The following is a 17,638-nucleotide window of genomic DNA, read 5'->3' on the forward strand; positions in this document are numbered from 1 at the left end:
GAGTGGTTTAATGAAATGGAATCCTTTCACACATTCTGTAATTAACAAGTACTATTTGTCTGTCTAGGGGTGACACCGTGGCTCAGGGGCTAGCACTGCTGCCTCACAGTGCCAAAGACCGAGACTTGATTCCAGTCTCGGGCAACTGTCTATGGGGAGTTATTCTACTCGCGTCTGCGTGGGCTTCAAACACGTGCTCCTGTTTCCTCTCACAATCCAAAGATGTGCAGGTTATTTGAATTCGGCATGCTAAATTGTCCATAGTGTTCACGGATGTGTAAGTTAGATGCATTATTCAGGGGTTAATAGGGGAGAGGCATGAATCTGAGTGGTTTGCTCTTATGAGGGTCAGTGTGGTCCTTGTTCGTCTGAAGGGCCTGTTTCCCTTTTCTGGGTATTGTATGATTCGAAATTTAACAGTGAACAAATTACTACCAAACTGAACAATCACTCTGTAACTAATTACTTATTCTGGAATTAAACAAGATTTTCCTGATATGCGGTTTCACTAATGCGGACTCCACTCATAAATCCATTATTAGTAAGAAAAATAATTAAAACTTTGTTTCTCAAAGTTCATCCAGAATAGACTGTCTTGAAATTTCTGTAACTTCTTCCCTCATCTTTCTCTGTCTGAAATGCCTTCTCAGTTGTTTTCTGGTTTCAAGAATATTTGCTCAGCGTGTTCTGCACCTTTATTGATGGATAGAGCTTTTTTAGGCAGAGCATGGAGATGTTTTGTGAGACCCCAATATTTCTTTCATAAATGATACTGCCCTGTCATCAGTTTTACAGAAAGCAGTTGACTCTCCACCTCTGTCCAATTGCTTCTCTGTTACATGTATCTACTTGACACAAGAAATTCTTATTATATGATTGGTTTCATATTGTTAGCACTAAAATGGATCCTTAATCTCCAAACGCCATTTTAAGTTATTTGGCAGCATTTGAACTGTTGCCTGGATAAAAATGCTGCTTGGCCCTGATAACTGTACGGGTTTGATCTATTCTCTCATTTTGGGGACCTGTAAACTGCTTACACACAGCCATTCATTCTTTTGTTTAATCACCGAAAAGCACCTTACCTTGTCAAACGTCATCATGGTATTGCCCAACATTTTGCAAGTTCGCCGTTTTTTACGCACCAATGGACTGATATGCACACTGATACCTTCACCTCTACAATAATAGTCCGATCAAAAAATCCTGATTAAGATTTTAAAAAATCTTATTTCATACCAGGCAACTGTCGAAACTTCGAGTAAAAAGTGAGGTCTGCAGATGCTGGAGATCAGAGCTGAAAATGTGTTGCTGGTTAAAGCACAGCAGATCAGGCAGCATCCAAGGAACAGGAAATTCGACGTTTCGGGCAGAGCCCTTCATCAGGAATGACGAATTTCATTCTCATTGGATGCTGCCTGACCTGCTGTGCTTTAACCAGCAACACGTTTTCAGAACTGTGTAAACTTCTCCATATTCCTGTCTTCTCTTCTTATTTTTGGGGATTCTGCTTCCCAGGTCTTTGGCTGAAAAAGGTACATGTCAGGGAGCAGATCTTTCTGCTGCCAGGCTGGACTTGTTGGCGGTTTGCTGCTCTTTCCCGCTCTGGCCAACAGTTCAAAATGTTTGATATTTATACCCAAAAGATTGGTTTGTTTCTTTGGTTTTAATATTGTCAAACATTATATACAAACTTGATTGGCATTTGGCATCTTGGCACATTATGTAAACAGATTGGCAGAATTTGAATTTGAATTTGTCTCATAGCAAACCAGACACTGCTAAATGTTTGACCAAATATTGCATTTTTAAATTTTCCACTACTCTTGCGCTTGTTAAGCCCTTGGCCAGCCTTTCAACTCTCTTGAAGGTATAGTACACTTAAAAACTCATAGCACTGTCCACCCTATCTAACCCTCTGATTATCCTATATAGATCAATTCAGTCACCTCTCAACCTTCTTCTCTCGAACGAAAACAGCGGCAACTACCTCAGACTTTCCTTATATGACATTCCTTCCAAATCCGGCAATATCCTCATGAATCTCTTTTGAACCCTTACCAAACCTTCAACATCCTTCCTGTAATGCAGCAAGCAGAAATATACAGTACCCCAAATGTGGCCACATCGGAGTTTTGTGCACCTGCAGTATGATCGTGTGACTTCAAAATTCTATCCCTCTTTCAATAAAAGCTAAAACACTGTACGGCTTATTAACAAGTCTATAGACCAGGTTGGCAACTTTCAGTGATCTACGTACATTGACACCAAGATCTCTCTGCTCATCGACACTGCAAAGAATCTTACCAATGGCCCAGTACTCTTTATTCCTTTTGCTCGATCCAAAGTAAATCACCTCACACTCTTGCACATTAAACTCAAGTTGCCACCTCTCAGCCCAGCTTTGTAAAATGCAACATCTCTATGTCCCTCTGTAACATGCAACATCCTTCAGCACTACCCACACCTCACCAAACTTAGTATCAGTGGGTGGCACGGTGGCACAGTGGTTAGCACTGCTGCCTCACAGCGCCTGAGACCCGGGTTCAATTCCCGAATTAGGCGACTGACTGTGTGGAGTTTGCACGTTCTCCCCGTGTCTGCGCGGGTTTCCTCCGGGTGCTCCGGTTTCCTCCCACAGTCCAAAGATGTGTGGGTCAGGTGAATTGGCCATGCTAAATTGCCCGTAGTGTTAGGTAAGGGGTAAATGTAGGGGTATGGGTGGGTGTGCTTCGGCGGGTCGGTGTGGACTTGTTGGGCCGAAGGGCCTGTTTCCACACTGTAAGTAATCTAATCTAATCATCATTAGATTTACTAACACATCATTCTGTGCCCTCATCTCGGTCATTTATAAAAATGACAAATAGCAGTAATCCCAACAAGATCCTCTGTAGGAACTACAATTTTTGGTGTAGTCTCTGAAAACAGAAAGCATTGCTTTTGTGCCTCTGCCATTTTTGAGTTTCTCATTGTTACCTTGTCAGTTTTATCCTGCAAAGAGCCATCACTTAGTTTCTTTATGCGCTTCTTTTTTATGTACTAGTGAAAGCTACTGGTATCAGTATTTATGATTTCGTTCATTTCCTATTTAATGTTCTTTTAATGTTTTCTGCTAACCCTTTGCTGAATTTTTTGGTTGTTATCAAGAATTCACGGAAAGAGAGCATTGCTGCGTAGGGCAGTCATGTATTGCCCATCCTTGATATCCCAGAGGGCGGTTAGTAGTTATCTACATTGGAGTCACATATCGGCCAGACCAGATAAGGATGGCAGTTTCCTTCACCGTAGGACATTAGTGAAACAGGTGACAATCTCCTGACAATCTATTCATGTTCATCATCAGCTTGGTAATTCCAAATTTGAATTCAAATTCCACCATCTGCCCTGGTAGGATTCGAACCCAGCACCCCAGAACATTATCTGGGTCTGTCGATGCACAATTCAGCTGTAATGCACTAGGCCACTGCCTTACCCAATCCCCCGGAGCATGACTAAATTGTGCAGTATGATTTGCCCTAGTTTTTTTCCTCGTGCTGTCATTGGCTTCCTTATCTAGACATGGATTTTTTTCTCTGCAATTCCTCGTCTCACGAATATACTTTAATTGAGAGGTATTCAGTGCACGCTTAAGTATTTGCAAAGTTTCTTCATCTGTCCTGCCTTTGACTGTTCACACACATCCACACCCCCACTCTCCACCAACACCTTCCTTAGGCCATTGCACAACATTAAGGCTCTCATATGTGACTCTGTTCTCACTCTTCCAATCTGAATTTGCAACTACAGCAAGTTGTGGTCATTCTTTCCAAAAGGATCCTTATCTGCAAGATCGTTTTTCATTCCTTCCTTACATCAAATCTAAAGAAGCTTACTCTCTGATTAGTTCCATAATATGTGCTCTCACAAACAATCCTTCTTATACTCTATGAATTGTACTTGGAGCCTACCCTTTGCCAAGTTGATTAATTGATTCAATGTGCACTTTCATCCCACTGTTGTTACCTTGTCACGAGCCCTCATTATTTCCGACCTCAGTAGTACTTTGGGGAGAAGGTGGCTGAAAATTACTCTTCCAAAGAGGTTTCTTCCCTTGCTTTTTTATTTGTACCTGGACTGATTTTCTTTTTCTTCTCTCGTGCCAATATCATTTCTTAATATAGCCTTGATATCATTCTTAACCGGTACACAACTCCACCTCCTTTTCCTTCATGTCTATCCTTTCGGAATGCTGAGTACCCATATACAGTTCACTGTCCAGTCCTGATCGTCCTGTAACCATGTTACAATCATCCTTACTAGGTCATATCCATATATCTCTGTATCTACTGCCAGCTCATCAATTTTACTCAAAATGCTGTGTGCTTTTAGGCCTAAGTTTTTTTAAAAAATAAGTTCATTTGATTTGTTTTGAACGTCCTGATCTCACACACCTCACTCCTTCACGTCCCCCATACATTCCATCTTCATTTGTTAATCTCTGATTAACACCTCTATCATTTATTCCATGTCCAACTCACATTTTGGACTGTTTTGAATCCTTCTCGCAGCATGGTCATGAGACTGGCCGTGCTGATATCCTACTCATCTCTACCTTCTGCTCAGTTCCTAACCTGCTGCTTTGTTTCTTCGCCTCCTGGTTTATTAGTTTAGATCCACTCAATTTGCACTAGAAAACCTCGCCATCAGGATGTTGGTGCTCCTCCATTTAAGATGCAACCTCTCCATATTTTAAAGCTCTCACCTGTCCTGGAAGAGGGCCCAATGATCCAGAAATATGAAACCCTCACCCCTGAACTAGCTGTTTAACCATATGTTAATTTATTCTGCCTTGCTAACTCTTACCCCCTTTACACGAAGCACTAGATGTAATTCAGACATTAGAGAGAATTGTTTTCTCTCTCTCTCTCTCTCTCTCTCTCTCTGTCTCTCTCTCTCACACACACACACACTCACACGTTTGATAACAAAATGAAAGGCAAAATATCTGCAAAGTTAGCTTCAAAGAACTTTGTCCAAATATTAGAATACCAGTAACTGTAGAAATAATCAGAATGATAAGTGGAATGAACGAATTAGTTAAAGGTAAGACGCAAGAAATGAGAATAATGAAGTTACTCTTCATTGATCAGAACAGACGAAGATGTGAACTTATTGCAGTGCTCAAACTAACGAAAAAATCAGGGTAAAATACGAATACTCCGTTTCTCTTAACTGGTATTACAGCATTCCAGTTTCAAGATCGTCTGCACAAGACCTCGGAGTGAGATATGACAAAATTTTTTTTTTTATTGAGAGAGCTGTTAGGATTTGGAATGCCCTGTCTGGGAAATTTGTGAGGGAACTGGATATATATTTGAACGTTCCGAATTTAAAGGGCAACAGTGATAGAGGTGGAAAATGGTAGGATTTGTGAGACATCTCATAAGCTGATGCATACAAAGTGGCCCAATAGCCTCTTATGTACATTAAAGTTCCGTCCTCTATCATGTAAAAATGCAAATCAAAGCCACTATCAGATTATTTCCAGTTGTAAATGTTGGAAAATATCTGATCATTTTGCTGCAGCATAACCATTTAAAATGCAAGTATTGTAAGGTCAGCTTGATGATGAAGTCTAATTAGTAATCAGCACATGAAACTTTTAAATCTTTTATCCCAAATACTAAATCAAATATTCCCTTTCCTTTGCCACAAAACTCTTTGAAACTGTCTGACTGTTCTCTCACAAGGAAGTATGTTCATCGTTATTTTTTCACATTTCACATTAAATAACATTCATTCTAAAAATTGCAAAGTTTCAATTTATTGTTCACTTCAATTTAATAACACCATACATTTATTTTAACTAATATTCTCTGTTCATGTTGAAACTCGCACATTTAGTGAGATATTAAACTGAATGATTATACATAAATGTGTAAAAACGCTGTTTATATTTGATAGTTTAATCGTTTTCTCACTCTAAAAATGCAATCATTCAGAAGTCAACGACTTTCCAAATATTAGAGCGAGGATGTAGTCATTTCAATAATGACAGCGAGTATGTAATTGTAGTGAGTTTTGAGAAGATTTGTAGCTCAGGTTGAGGTTTTGGATGTAGGTTTGCTCGTTGAACTGGGAGATTCAATTCCAGACATTTCACCGTTTTCATCTTCGGTGGTCCCCAGGCGAACCAATGCTGAAAATTTTTGCTTTCTATTTATATGTTTGGGTTTCTTTGGATTGGTGATGTCATTTCCTGTACTGATGTTATTTGCTGTGGTGAAGTTCCGTCCTGTTCCTTTTCTCAGTGGTAGAAGTTGAGGTCTAACTCGATGAGTTTGTGGGTGGAGTTCTGGTTGGATAGCCATGCTTCCAGAAATTCTCATGTTTGCCACTATTTGGTTTGTCCTAAGATGGATGTTGTCCCAGTCGAAGTGGTGTCCTTCCTCATCCGTATGTGAGGATACTAGTGAGAGAGGATGATGTCCTTTTGTGCTTAGTTGATATTCATGTATACAATTGTATGTAATTGTGATCACCACTATAGTCAGATAACATGTTCTTCATTCGATATTAAGTAATATATGGGTTCTTTATTTTTGTATCATAAAATGTTGGCAGGAAATTACATTTTAGTTCCATAAATATTATATCAACATAATTGTTTTCAGAGATGATGCAATTGTTGTTTGGTTGAAAAATGATATTTCACATTTTTGTGAATCACAATTCACGTACACAGCAAATATATGTTTTGTTTTCAGACCAGCTTACAATCTTAACCTACATTGAAAAAAGATTTTGAAAGAGTTGAATTCAGTCACAGCTGCTAGTGATACTGGGTAAGACATTGCTCTGCTCTTAAATGAATCCAGATAGCTTACACCTGGGTCAGGGCAGTCATTCAAACATTATTTCACAACAAATTATTTTGACTCCATCTTCGGTCTGAGCCTTGCCCGGGAGCAGATGAATGGAAATGGAGTGTCAGAATCACATCGCACAAGTTACTTAAAGTGATCCCAGACTCCAAGCATCTGCTACACGGACCTGGCACTGGGCGGAGACGTTAACAAGTTGACAGTATTCTGCAGCACACTGTGTCTCGCAAAGAAACCTCTAAAACTGTGTCCAATAAATGTCACCTTCATATTCACCAGTATCAAAACAAAATTTTCCATCTCTGTTGATGGACAAACATTAACACATGGGCCACCCAACAGAATATATCTGAAGAAAACAGGCGCAGATGGCAAGTCCAGAATCACGTTAATAACTGAACTTGATGGATTCTGTCTGGTGTAGGTCGTCACACACATATTTTACTGGTACTCAGGTGACTGTAAGAATGCACACCATAAGTGGACGTATTGGTCTAATGCCCCTACAAAGCTTCCTGATCTCACACACATCACTCCCTCACACATTCAACAATTGATAAGAATCCTCAAGCTGGGTGAAACATGAAACTCAGAACAGTACTGCATAGCGCAGATCTTTCGACACTTGACATCCAGCCAACCTTTCATCCTACCCTAAGATCAGACTAACCGACATACCCTTCATTATGCTATCATTCATTTGCCTATCCAATAATCGCTTAATATATCCCCCATGCAGCTGACTCTACTACAGTTGCGAGTAGTACATTCCACCCATCCACTATTCTCTGTGTAAAGATCCTAGCTCTGACATCTCCACTCAACATTCCCCCAATTACATTAAAGTTTTTCTCCCTCGTGATCGATATTTCCACCATGGGAAAAATATCTGGCTATCCACTCTATCTTTGCCACTCATTATCTTGTCCACCTCTACCAAGTCATCCCTCATCCTTCTTTGCTCCTCTGAGAAAAGCCCTGAACTCTTCTTTGTTAGCAACCTGATAAATCTCCTCAGCACCCGAATTAAAGTTTCCAAATCCTTCCCACAATGAGGCGACCAGAACTGATCACAATATTCTAAGTGTGATCTCACCAAGGTTCCATGGGGCTGCAGCATATCCTCACAGCTCTTAAACTCTATCGCCCTGCAAATGAAAATATCGTAAGCTTCTTAACAAACTTATCAAACTGGGTGGCAACTCTGAGGGAGCTATGACATGGACCACAAGATCACCCTGTTCCTTCACAATGCAAGAATCCTGCCTATTTTTCTGCATTCAAATTCGACCTTCCAAAATGAATTGCTTCACACATTACAAGGTTGAACACCATCTGCCACTTATCAGCCCCGTTCTGCATCCTGCCAATGGCCCATTGAAAACTACAACAGCCCTCCACACAATCCACAACATCAACAATCTTTGTTACATCGACAGACGTACTAATCTACCCTTCCACTTCCTGATCCAAGTCAGTTATAAAAATCACAAACAGCAGAGGTCCCAGAACTGAACCCAACAGAACACCACTGATCACTGAGCTCCAGACTGAATACTTCCCATTTGCCACCACATTGTGTCTTCTATGTGTCAACCAATTCTGTATCCAGACAGACAGGTTTCCTTGTATCCCATCCCTTCTTCCTTTCCGAATGAACCTGACTTGGGGAATATTATCAAACACCTTGTTAAAATTCATGCACTCCACATCCACTGCTCCACCTTCTTCAATGTGTTTGATCCCATCCTCAAAGATTTTAAGAAATTTTGTGAGGCATGACCTGCCCCTCATAAAGCTGTGCTGCCTATTTCTAATCAAACTATGATTTTCCAAGTAATCATAAAGTCGGTCTCTCAGAAACCCCTCCAATAGTTTGCTCAATGTTGATGTAAGACTGACTCGTCTGGAATTCTCAGCATAATCCCTAGTGACTTCCTTGAACAAGGCGTAACATTTACCCCCCTCCAGTCATCTGGCACGACTCCAGTTGACAGTGAGGATGAAAAGATCATCGCCAAAGGCGCAGGAATCTCTTCCCTGTCTTTCTGTAGTAACCTCGGGTTTTGTCCGTCTAGTCCAAGGGATTTATCTATTCTTGTGTTTGCACTTCAATCGATCTGTACTTCACCTCAAACTGTCTACTCCCTGTCCAAGCAAATGATTGACTGCTTTCCATTTCAGGTCTACATACAGTGCTGCCTTCTGGAACACGTATTGTTCCCAATATCCTGTCAATCATGAAATGGAAAACATGGCAAGGCACCAATGCCTTTATGATGAAGGGCTGATGTCCAATGTTTTGAGTCTCATGTTCCTCAGATGCTGCCCGACTGGCTGTGCTTTTCCAGCGCCACACGTTTCGACTCTGATCCCCAGCACCTGCAGTTCTCACTTTCTCCAGTACTCAGAGCACTCCCCTCTGCGCAATGAATCAGCAGAAACTCAATGCATGTGGAGCTGACTGTTTAGTTCTAGAAAGTTGTATTTGATGAACACGTTTTTTAAAAGAGAAATTTCAGTTCAATAAATAGTCATTCATGCCCAGAGTTACAGTTTTGGTTCATGAAATGGGCAGCTTGACAACAAACAATGAATGACTGAAGAACTCCGCGTTATAGAGTATTCCAGGTGTTATATCCCAGGCTGGATGTCCGCTACCTTAATGGTGGGAATATTAGCCGACAGACAAATATGATAAGGGAACAAGGTGAAATGGTTAAGTGTGATATTTTTGCCATCACAGGATGTGTTCGAGGGTGGTCAGGGCTGACAACTCAATATTATGTTGTACAAAATCTATAGGCACGTCAGGAGAGGTGGTAAAAGAGTAGGTGGGGTTGCATTATTAATTATGGAGTCAGTTACTGCAGTAAGAAGGATCTTCTAATGAGACTTGATGATTAGAGCTCAGGATCAAAACAATGACAGACACACCGCTGGGGATATTTTGTCGACTCCCAGATAAAAACAAGGACATGAGCTGATATAAAAGCAATTTACTAAAGTATGTTAATACAGCAATAGGATCAGCATATTCAAGCATTTCAATTCCAAACATTCATTCGGGCAGTGATAACTTATTTAGTGGGGGAAGATGCCTTGCAATTTATTCCACAGAGTTTCTTATATCAACGTGTAGCAGATACATAAACGGGCGGGGCTGTGCTGGCCCTCACCATGGGGAACGAAGCCAGTCAGATGTTGCAGGCAGGATAGGGAGAGCACGAAAGGACCAGTGGCCGTGACTCATATGTTTTGAATTTGCTAAGGAAAAGACCAAAAATGTTTGATAAATGAAAGCCTTTTGGATTTGGGAGACCGATTTTATGAACAAATATGACAGGATCTGGCCAAACTGCAGCTGCTTCTGGGTAAAACTGTAGCAAAGCAGCTTGGGGCGGGGGGTTGGGGAGCACTTGATCAAAATGGAATTGATGACAGTGTCGGCCCAGCATGTGACACCTCAGATACAATTTAGGAAACCAAGCCAAGAGAACCTCAGATTTAGAACAGAATTATAAAGGACAGTGAAACTTAATGCAGTTACAAAGTGAGCAGGTCGATGGAGGTCCGAAAAGAATATAGAACGTGGAGGGATAAACTTAAAAAGTCAGTAGCAGAGCAGAAGTGGAGGCAGGGAGTTAAAACATTAGAGGGTAAGATTAGCAAGAATTCAAAGACATTCTTCCCGTTTATTAAGCGGAAGAGGATAACGGAGGAGAGAATGGGGAGTATTAGGTACCAAGGGACCCTAATACACGGAGCCAGAGAATATGTTAACACGGACTTTCGTTCGGTCTTCAGTTTGAAGAAGGGGCTCCTGGATTTAGGGAGAGAGACCGTGTGATCCTTGAGTGAATTGATACAGAAGCTGATGAAGAATGGGAAGTTTGTGCGGGATAGACAGTGGGCAAATCCACAGATTAAAATGAGCTATCTCTTTGGCTGACGTGGAAAATGAGTGAGGAGATTACAGTCTCTTATCGATTCATTTTTGTTTTGCCTCTGGCCACAGAGAAGGTGTGATAAGACAGGATAATATTTAATATTGGTACAACTTTCAAACAGCGTGTTAGAAATGCTGATGGGCTTAAAGACCACCAAGTCTCACATCAGTGAGAGGGAAACAATTGTAGAAAATTCTGTGGGCTGTGGAGGCTGGCTCATTAAATACCTTCAGCGTTGAGGCAGACTGATTTTTATACAAGGTTTATGGGGAAAATGCAGACAAGTGGAACGGGGGATTATCAAAATAGATCTCACCTAATTGAGTGGAAAAGCAGATTCAGTGAGCGGATAGACATACTTTGTTCATATTTCGAATTGCATCATTTATAGAATATCTTTGTATTCACTGGAACATCAACCTCTCTCGCTATGGAGTGAGACAGAGTTTGGAATGCTGTCGACAGATTCAAGGAATTCATAAATGCAGTACTATTAGACCGAAAGTGCCAGGGGACTGCGACAATGTGGTTTGGCTGTCGGGGTGAAGATTAGCATCAGCGCAGTCAGCACTACCAAAAATAAGACTTCAGTAAGACATCCTCCAAGGCCAAGCAGTGACCTTGGCTGGAAAGTAGGTAGTCAGTGCTCAGGTGTCAAGGAGTGCCTAATGCCCAAGTGCTACATCACTGCAGTGTCTCCTTCCTCTAACGAAAACTAAATGTGAAGGCACTCTGTTGTTAGCAGAGTAAGCAGTAATGTTTGGTTCAAGAGGCTTTGGAAAGCAACAGCTCAGCAAAAACTATAGGCAAACTCCAATACAGTCCTTTCAACTTTAGTGTTGCAGCAGTGGAAATAATTGTTTGGAAATTTGCACGTTCTTCCTACGGGATGTGGGATCTCAGGTAAACTTCCACTGTCCCTGAAGACTAGACGTGTGGAAAATGAACTCAGCTGCAACTCCTGGGAGACCGTGTTCGGGAGCTGGAGCTGAATGCATTCAGGATCATCGGAGATACTGAGAGCTCCATAGATAAGATCTTTCTTGTTGTGATCACACCCAAGACCCGCACCATTCATGTTTCTGTAATTACTATCATATCCCAGTCCCACGTTACGATCCATGCCATGAGTTCATCAGGCTTACCTGTCAGCTCTGTTGCATTTAAATAAAGGCAATTTAATCCAATAGGCAGTCCTTGCTTCCTGTTGTAGACAGAGAGGAGGTGGGCGACGACCTGGAATAGCGAATGGGGTAGGCACAGAATGCATGAATCCCCTGTGTCCACTCCCGTCGAAAACAAGTACACAGTTTTGGATACTGTTCAGGGGATTGACGGTTCAGTGAAAAGCAGCAGTAGCCAGTTTGGTGGCATGACCATTGACTCTGGGACACAGTAGGAAAAGGTAACGGTAAAAAGGACCTTCGAGATAGGAGAGTCGATTGTTACAGGGACAGGTCGGAGATTCTGTGGCCTCAAATGGGAATCAAGGATGGTGTGTTAGCGCCCAAGTGCCAGGATGTCTCTGCGTGGCTGCAGAACATTCTCAAGGGAGAAGGGGAGCAGCCAGAAGTCATTGTGAGCGTTAACACAAATGACACAGGTAGGTATAGGAATGAGGTACTACAGTGTGATTGCTGAGAGCTAGGAAGAAAGCTAAAAACTAGGACCTTTACGGTGGTTATCTCTTGAATACTTCCCATGCGATGAGCTAATGAAAGTAAGAACAGGAGGATATGGCAGGGAAATAAGTAACTAAATAATTGGTGGAGGGCGGAGAGATTCAAATTTTTAGATCATTGGGGTCTTTTCTGTAACAGGGTTGACCTGAACAGGAGAGACAGGTGGCACATGCAATGGGGAGGAGACCAATATCTTGTTGGCGAATTTTGCTAGTGCTACAAGGGAGAGTTTAAACTATATTGGCGAGTAGGAGTATCCTCATGATCAGGGAGTCAAGTGCGAGGCTGGAAGGAGAGACAGTAATCAGAAACAGTAAAGACAGGTTAGGCTGGAACACGACAGGGAGCAAGGAATGCCTTTTGGATTAAACTCCATTTATTTCGATGCAAGAGGGCTGGCAGGTAAGACCAATAAACTAAGGGCGTAGATAGGAACGTGTGATTGGGATAATGCAGCCTTTATAGAAACATGGCTAAGCGAGGGCCAGGACTTGCAGCTTAACGGAGCAGGGTACAGGTGCTTTTGGTGGGACATGGATGCTGGAAGGAGGGGAGGGGGAGTTGAATTTCTGATTAAGGGGATTATCAATGCAGTAATCAGAGATAAAATAACTGACCAATCATCCAGTGAGGCTTTGTGGGTGGAGCTAAGAAGTTGGAAATGGATGATGATGTCACAGGGGTTGCACTGTAGGCCTACAAATAGCCAACGTGAATTAGAGCAACAAATATGCAGGGAGAGGGAGACATGCAGGAGCAATATGGTTGTCCTAAGAGTGGATTTTAATTTTTGTAACAGACTGAGACTGCCGGAGCATTAAGGAATTTGATGGAGTGGAATCCGATAAGTGTGTTAAGAAAAGCGTCCTCAATCAGTATGTAGAGGGTCCCACTTGGAAAGGGGCAAAACTCGAACATCTGTTGAGAAACAGAGTAGGACAGGTGACTGAGGTGACAGTAGGGGAGTACTTTGAGACCAGTGACCATCGTTCTATTAATTTTCAAATAGTTATGGAGAGGGACAAAGCAGGGTCCAAAGGTTCAAGTTCGAAGTTGGGACAAGGTGAATCTTGATGGGATTATACAGAAGTTTGCAGGGGATGATTGGAGCAGTTTATTTGCAGGTGAAGGGACCCCTGGCTAGTGAGAGGCCTTTAAACATGAGATAGGTAGAGTTCAAGATTTTTACCTTCCTTTGACGGTGAAGGGCAAGGTTGGCAGGATTGCGAAACCCAGGATGACAAGAGATATTTAGGCTTTGACTGGAAGAAAGGGGGATGCGTGGCTCAGGTACAGGCATCTGGGATCAAGGGAATTCTTGGCGGTATATAAGGGATATAGGAACTTACCTCTGATGGAAATCAGGACGACGACAAAGGTTATATGAAAAAAACATTGGCTGAGAAGATTAGGATGAGTCCAAAGAGTTACTTTAAGAATAGGAAAGGAAAGCAACAACTCGTGAGAGAATAGGACCCCTCAAATACCACAGTGGACATATATGTGTAGAACCATAAGAGATGGACGAGGTTCTCAACAAAACTTTCTTCTCTGTATTTACCGTGGAGGAAGACATAAATATGTGGGAACTTGAGGAAGTCAGTGGCGATATCTTAGCGGCAGTCTATATCACAGTAGACGAAGTATTGGGCGTACAATGATGTTTGCCGGTGAATTAATCTCATGGTCCTTAACATGCATATCCATGAACACTGCAAGGAGCTGGAGAAAAACTTGCGGGGTCCCTGGTTTATCATTAATCAAATGTGAGAATCCGGAGGACTGGCGGATAACAAATGCTGCGCCCTTATTAAAAAGAACCGTAAAAAAAATGTCTGGGAACTATAGACCAGTAGGTTTAACATCATTGGTAGGTATATTACTTGAGAAGGAATAAGATGTACATGCATTTGGAAAGGCAGGGCCTGGTTAGGAATAGTAAGCATGGCTTTATGCATGGAGGTTTATACCTAACAAACTTTTAAAATTATTTGATGATGTGATCAGGAAGTTTGACGTTGGCAGGGTTTTAGACGTAGAAACATACGGTGCTGGAAATGCACAGCAGACCAGGCAGCATTCGAGGGACAGGATAATCCATATTTCAGGCATCAGTTCTTCATCAGGAATGTCCAAACATCGATTATCCTGCTTCTCAGATGCTGCCTGACCTTTCGGGCTTTTCCAGTGCCGCACTTTTTTCGATCTGATCTCCAGCATCTGCAGTGCTCACTTTCTCCTCGGCTGGTGGAATGAGTCTGCATGTATTTCAGTTACACCAGAACAGGAAGAGGATTTCCAACCCCTCGACACAGATATACAGTAACAGGAGGAGGCGAATCAGCCCCTCGAACCTATAAAACTGTGTCCAGAGTAGATCACGCAGCACCAGTATCCCGTTACACAGCAACAAGATCCGTCTATTCAGTTACTTGAAGTCTGTTACACAGGAAATCGAAGAGAGCACAAACTGACCGGACGCTGGGGTGTACTGGAATAACACGAGGCCATTTAGCTTCTCAAGCCTACCCTTTCCTTCAGTAACGTCAGGGCGGATCTGTTCTCGGCTGCAATTTCTCTTTCATGCCCAATTCCTTGGAGCCCTTGAATCTTTGACGTGTGAAATTCCATTGACACCCACTCCCACTTCCTCCCAATCATTTCTGTAATGCAGCTGTCTGGGACAGAGAGTCCCCAACAGTCTCTAACCTCTGAGAGAAGGAAACACTCCCCACACATATACCTTGGCCTATTGATATGAACAAAAGATACGAACTCAGACTCAGAGTGGCTCACCCTGACATTACGGCAGGATTTGATGGAGCAAGGTGTCAAGGAATCTGAATAAGCTTGGACAGACTGGAATCGGGTGTAAAATCTCCACTGGGTCATTCAGAAAACAATGTGGATGGTGGACAGCAATCCTCTTAGTCCCTGCATATCTCTGTGGGCAATCCTTAGGGTAGCTTTCTCTGCACAGACACCTTCAGCTGCTTCATCAATGTCTTTCCCTCTGTCATTCGATCCAAAGTGAAGGTGTTCTATAGAAATCATGTAAAACTTCAAAACCTGAACAACATTCAAGCTCGTGTTGTTAACGTGTAAGTAACATTCATGTAACAGTACTGCTAGACCCCGACCTTTTCCACAGGATAAAAAGAGGAGCTCTTTCAGCACGTCAAGCTGGTTTCACAGGAATATGAGAAAGCATTCAGACCATCGAAACGATTGGACAAGCAGAGTCACAGCCCATTCACTCTCTCCTGCCTATTAAACCTGAAAAGTTTTTTTAATGTAAATATTGAAAAGCAAGAGGCTGGAAGACCACACCAAGCAAAGCAGCATCAGGAGGTGGAGTAGTCAACACCTTGGATGTAACATTTCTTCAAGTGTGGGGATAGGCGTAAGGAGGTTTTACAGATAAAGAAGTGGCATGGGAAGGAGGCGATAGTGTGGTGAGGTGGGGATAGATCAACACTGATACAGGGTACACCGGGTGAGTTGATTGGAGGAATGAATCCAATTGGAAGCTGGAAGAACGGTGCATCAGAGGAATGGAAGGGAGGTGGATGGGCTGAGAAGGGAGGGGTGATGGGAAGAGAGTGGGAGGGATTGGGAAGGGAGACAACAGATTGGAAGTGAAGTTATTTGAAATTGGAGAACTCAGTATTCTCGAGACACTGACATCAAAAAGAAGAGGACATTCAGCCCCTCTAAACTGTGATATTGAAACAGGAGGATGTTTTCGATGCTGCAACATGACAAACTAATGAAGTAGAGACTGCACAGACAGATTGCTCCCTGTTGTTCCTCCTGGCTCTATTGCTAATGGTGCACACATGTTAAGTTAACGTGGTGCTGATCGAGAGCAGGGAAACTGAATGATTTGTACCAAGTTCCAAGGAGGCGTCTTCCATCTCCGAGATGTTATGGACGAGTCTAGATCACTCAAACATTCTTAAGCAAACAGCTCAGAGCATAAATTTGCAATTTGTTTCATGACATGTACAATGGAAATTACGTGGTGTAGTTTAGCTACGTTGTCTCTGGATTTAAAACAGACAAAAACTTTATTCACAAAAGTACACAGTGAAACACAAAGAACAGAATAAAGTACCCCTACAGAACTCAACCTATCCAGCTAGACTTAATTATGCTTCTCCGAATGCACATAACAGTCCCAATAAGCAAACTCGCTTTAAAAACCAGTAGAAATGGAACACAATTTTCCAGGTTGAAGTTGAACGGCAGAAGAGAGAGACGGTTTCCACACAGCTCCCTGTTGAACTTCCCAGTTCAAGACTCAAGCTGCTCAGCTCAGCTCAGCTAGTTCAGCTAAACGAGGTCACCACTCCCCTTTCATTATGCAGTTCACGTCTAAAGCACGACCACTTTGGCCTGAATTCTCATCTGTTTACAGATAAACAAAAGGCCACTGAAAATCCTTTTAGTCTCTGTACCAAGCCAGACTGACCAGAATCAGGCCCCGTTACATTGTCCCTTCGAAAAAAAATCAAGGACAGAGTCCACCTGAGCCCAGAAAAAGCTTCTTGACAAAAAAGGGACTAGCTTTGTGATGCCTCCCCCCTTAAAAAATGAACAATCAATACCAAAATATGGCTGCATTTTTAACCATTCAATCCCATTTGGTAGTCTAAAAACGCACATATACACTATAGCAACTATAAAGATGGAAACATGCATAACCCCATGCAAATTCCGGCCGCAATACACCCACAACCAAACGCCTCCATATCTCATTCAAGTTTCAGTATCGCATCGACAATCAAATTTTCACAACCTGCCACATGCACAATTGTCATAATGAATGGCTGCAACAACAAGCTCCATCGAAATAGTCTGGCATTTTTGTTCTTAATTTTTTCCACAAATATCAATGGGTTTTGATCAGCATGTACAATTGCCTCAGATGCATCGCTGGTGATATAGACACTGAAATGTTGTCATGCCAACACCAAGCTTAAATTCCCTTTATCCACTGTTGTATATTTCTGTTGATGAAGTTCAACTTCCTGGAAAAATATCCGATGGGTCTTTTGATTCCCTCGTCATCTTCCTGCAGGAGCACCGCATCGACACCTGCATCACTGGCATCGATAGCCACCTTGAAAGGCTTTGTGTA

Source organism: Hemiscyllium ocellatum, chromosome 9 (genome assembly GCF_020745735.1).
Source record: "Hemiscyllium ocellatum isolate sHemOce1 chromosome 9, sHemOce1.pat.X.cur, whole genome shotgun sequence".
NCBI classification, from domain to species: domain Eukaryota; kingdom Metazoa; phylum Chordata; class Chondrichthyes; order Orectolobiformes; family Hemiscylliidae; genus Hemiscyllium; species Hemiscyllium ocellatum.